Source organism: Oratosquilla oratoria, chromosome 12 (genome assembly GCF_046742065.1).
Source record: "Oratosquilla oratoria isolate Oo_2021 chromosome 12, ASM4674206v1, whole genome shotgun sequence".
NCBI classification, from domain to species: domain Eukaryota; kingdom Metazoa; phylum Arthropoda; class Malacostraca; order Stomatopoda; family Squillidae; genus Oratosquilla; species Oratosquilla oratoria.
In genome coordinates, this window is record NC_134788.1 from 55,479,977 (window position 1) to 55,484,932 (window position 4,956).

General features: G+C 40.5%; 1 protein-coding gene across 1 annotated transcript in view; it reads right to left on the reverse strand.

The window, feature by feature from the left end:
• The window catches only part of LOC143031812 (uncharacterized), a 65,874-nt gene that overhangs the window by 37,434 nt on the left and 23,484 nt on the right, over positions 1 to 4,956 (reverse strand). The gene's annotated exons all lie outside the window — the stretch shown is intronic.

Sequence of the window (4,956 nt, forward strand, 5' to 3'; positions counted from 1 at the left end):
AATCGCCACAGACATTGATTGAGTTTACAGCAGGACCTAGTGGTGGTGTGAGTGCAGTGGTCACACCACACAAGGAGCAGGAGCCAACTGAGGCGGTGGTTCAGCCTCCAGCAGTCCTATTGTCACAGCCTGCTACACGTGCCTCGTACACCTCTACCCCAGAACACAAGAGGCGTCGTACTGTACTTACTGATGAGCTCAGTGATGACTGACCCAGATTATATACCAGACGACTGGAATGAACCCCGACCCCACAGTTCTGATGATAGTGAATCCAACTGGCCCTCTCAGGATGCTCCACCACCCGCAGCCGTACCACCTCCTTCTCACAACCCACCACCACCAGAGTCTACACGTCACGCTTCACAACCAACAACCATCCCCTGTCACACCCTCTACCAGTGCTGATGATGCTAGCCGCTACCTCTTCAACCTGTCTCTTGGCCAAATTCACACATCTGATAAAACTGTATGGTCCTAGACCTTACAAGCAAACAACCAAAGCTACACCACCAGCTTTACCTTACACACAAGGACTAACAGCCAAGTCTAGGGTTGCTACCTCTGTTAGGGACTTTTTTTTTTTTTTTTTTTTTTTTTTTCACAGAAGATATGGTGGAAAATGTGGTAACCTACACCAACCAGAAAATCTATATTTTGGCACCAAAATATGCTAATCAAGCAAAGTTATCATGTGGGCACATATGCTCAGATGAAATATTGGCCCTCATTGGCATTCTTGTAGAGTGTGGAGCCGAACAAGATAATACACAAACATCAAAGGAAATGTTTGATCCCCTGCATGGGTCACTTTTGTACCGTGCTGGGCTAAGTGAATCAAGATTCACTTTGCTTTTACGGGCCATATGTTTTGATGACCACACCACATGGGAAGAACGAACCAGGACTGACAAAATGGCTGCATTTAAGCACATTTGGAAAAGGATGTTAAGAGATTGTATGAAGGAGTGATTGTGCCAACAGCACTGTATGGGGTCAGAAACATGGAACATAAGAGAGAAAGAGAGGAGTTTGAATGTGTTTGAAAAGAGGTGCCTGAGAAGTACGGCTGTGGAGTCGGAGTCGGAAGCAATTACGGTGTCACTGGAGTCGGAGTCGGAAAAATATACCGACTCCGACTCCAGTTAAATATACACTTTATAAGGCCATCGTTTAGTCTGTAGAGTTATGCCGTGCACACTCTTTATAAGTACATTATATAAAAAACATAACTTTATGAAATGTAATAAATCTCATCGTCTTTGTGGTCATTCCACTAAACCCCCAAAACGTCCTAGTGCAATGCTGGCTTTCAAATTTATACATAGACCGATAAACATCCAAAGCATTACTTGAATAAATTAAACACCTCAATATTACACGTTCTGTGTAAACATTGTGACGAATGTGGATAGGAGGTAAAGGGAACACAGGCTGAGGGAAATACTTTTATTCCTGACTAATTTCGCCTGAGTGGCTTCTTCAGAGGAACATAGTTTGAAGTCAAACTGGTCAATATATATATGGCAAAAGAAGGAACGTGGCAAAGTGTCAGGTTGGTCCTCCACTCGACCTCATCTGTCGGTGTGACGGGCTATCGCAGCGGGTGGACCAATTATCCGCCTGTTGGTATTCGCGTGGCTGAAATGTCCGTCTGGATCAGGGGCTCTGTTTTTATTGTTCATGACGACAAAGTGTGCTGCTGCTTTAGCCCATACTAAATTCCCAGTCCTCTTATCAATGTTATCATGGATGTTGATAAAAACGGACTCCATCGCCTTTCTTTCTTGCCGTGTTATGTTATCCATGAGAATTTTTTTTTTTTTTTTTTTTTTTTGCCTGGTCCCATTTTGGTAGATGGCCTCTTTCGTCGATATGGTTAACTAATGCACTACTAACCCTGTGGTATCTTACATCTGCTCGGTGTTCTTTTAATCTGGTGTCTAAGCCTCTGCTAGTTTCACCGATGTATTTTCTGTCACATCCACCACACGGGATTTCGTATACTACGCTGTTTATATTTAAAGTTGGGTCTTTTTTCTTGATTAACAGGTCCTTCACTTTCGTACCTGTGGCAGTCGCAAGACGAATGTTGGAGGACGATAAGATTTTGTCTAGGTCTCTCGTTAGATTGGAATTTGATACCACCCAATATTTAGTGTTGGACTTTTCTCTTTTGTTGCGTAGTATACTACGGGCCTTCTCCTCCAGGGTGCAAAGTAACCCTTTGGGATATTTGAGCCCTTCAAATGTTGCTTTAATCATTTTAATTTCATCCGCTAGAAATTCGTCACAGCAAATATGAAATGCTCTTAACCACTTCACTCCGGACTTAAATCTCGCGGGCAGCAGCCAATGCCAGCCGTACGACGTGTCGTAATAATACTCGCATCATAAAATATAGTCACCGCTTATATTGATCGTTCTCTCTTTCACCCGCGAATTTCGAAAACCACAGAGAATGGGATTCAGGGCACATTTGAGAGAATGTAAAAACACAGGGGCGACTACAATAAATATGATCAAGACGCCGATATGGCAGCGTCGCGAATCCACTTGCTCCTCATGACGCCTACGTGTGCGACACCGTATGGAAGGGGGAACAGGCCTATCACCACACCAGTCTTGGTCCTCTTATTATGTGCACTGTAGTAATGAATGAAGTCATTTTTATTCGTCGGTTTCCTGTAAACTTTAAATTTAACACCACATCCTGATCTTATTAATACAGTGTCTAGAAAAGGGAGTTGTCCGTCTATCTCATTTTCGACCGTGAATTGGATGTTAGAATTTACACTATTTAGATTAGATAATAAGTTTTCAATTCTAGTATTGTAGTGGGTAATCACTAAAACATCGTCCACGTATCTCAGCCATACCGTATTTTCAGATATCATGCGGAGAAAAAACTTGTTATATACAGTGAGGCCATAACTGCACTGCTAAACCTCAGCCCGTGTTCCCTTTACCTCCTCTCCACATTACACCTTCTGTTGACACACAGTCATGGGAGCTGTAATATTCCTGTCAAGTTCCATATTCATCGTTTCCATCACTCCATCAGTTTGGTGGTTTCTCCCACTGCTGTGTTGCCAAACAGTAGGATAATTATGATTTCAACTGTAGACTAACGCAATAATCCCATCTCTTCTCTCCTTTCCCCCTCTATACTTTTTAACATTGAATTATTGAAATAAGGATAAAGTTAAAAAGATAACGTTTTAAACATGTTCAGCTGTATCTTGTTTTGTATTCGTATCGATAAGATCGGATCCAGAACCAGAGTAATGTCCATCGCAATAATCGCATAGCAGTACCAGTATGTAGTTAAACCAAAAGGTACTTGAGTCAGTAATTTCAGTACATTAAGGTAAAAGAAGGTATGAAAACATATGAAGTATAATGATACCCAAAAAGTATGTGTAAATCTTTCAGTATCATACATGTTCACCTGTAACACTCGACCTTGTACCGTACTCGTATCAATAAGGCAATAAGGTTTATTTTCTTTATATTTACTGTTTCCTTTCAAGAAATTTGCCTAAACTTCTTTTATAAAGTATTCTAATTTTTTCATTTTGTATTTGCAAAACTATATATGTAAAAAAAATCTTCCATTATATTTTTTATTATTAGGTTTGTATATCCTTTATAAAGGTTATATTTCAACTTTTGTTATAAAGAATAGTATTTTTGTTTTTGAAATGTACTTATCACTTATTTGCAAATATATATATTATGCCAAATGTCTTACATTATAGAATTTTTCTTACTGAATTTTCTTCAATATCCTTTCAAAAAAATTTCTCTACCTCACTTATAAAGTATTAATGAAGAGGTCAAACATAGGAAAGCCACACTATCACATAGTACTACCTCTCATTAACGGACTGAAAGGGGGGTAACGGTGTCCGTTGATTTGGAGTGGTTTTTGGGTGGGATAATAGTGATTGCACAGCACTAAACAACACCACCAAACACACAACAAAAACAGCTAATTAATGTCTGTTAATGAGAGGTCTCACTTCTTTCATATAAACCAGTTATAATGATATAAGTCTACTCAAGATTGGAGCGTGTGTGTTGTATAGGCTTTATAAAATATGTAGGTCGTAATCAATTAATTACATGAAGAGGAGTCGGAGTCGGAGTCGTTGGTGCCAAAAATAGAGGAGTCGGAGTCGGAGGTTTTGTGTTCCGACTCCACAGCCCTGCTAAGAAGTATGATAAGGGTTACTATGCTGGATAGAGTGAGAAATGAGGTGAAGAGGAGAACGGGGGTGGTGAGGGAGTTGTGAGACAGGGTGGATGAAAAAGTATTAGGATGGTTTGGACACATGGAAAGAATGAGTGAAGAAAGATTAATGAAAGAGGTGTGGGAGGCAGGGGTGGAAGGAGTGAATGTGAGGGGGTGACCTAGGATGAGATGGATGAAGTAAAAGGGGCATTGGGAAAGAGGGAAATGTCTGTTGAGGAAGGACAGGAGATGGCAGAAGATAGGGGTGAATGGAGAATGGTCATATATAGATTTTGCTGTCGTGCATGAAGGGGAGTGGATGGGGGATGAGGGTGATGGGGTATGTGTGAAAAATAAATTGACGTAGCCCAAAGGAATTTCTCCTTGTCTTTTTCCTTTTCTGCATGAGGGGATAAGAGGGGGGATTCCTGATTTAATGAAGCAGACTTGCTGTGGATGTGCTGTCATACGATACTGCTTCTGATCCAAGGCAGTGGGCGAGATGGAGGGATGACCCATCATCCAGGGAGTGCAAGATACGAGGAAGGGAAGGGGGTGTTAGGCTCTTTTAGTATTTATTTTTTTTTTTATCATATTTTTTTTGCTCATGTTATTCCTTAACTTTAGGTCTTTGTGGGAAACTCTATTGATTTTTTCTCTTTTTCCAAATAGAATTTGATATATTAGGTAAATGATAAACACTGAAATTGTATCAAGTA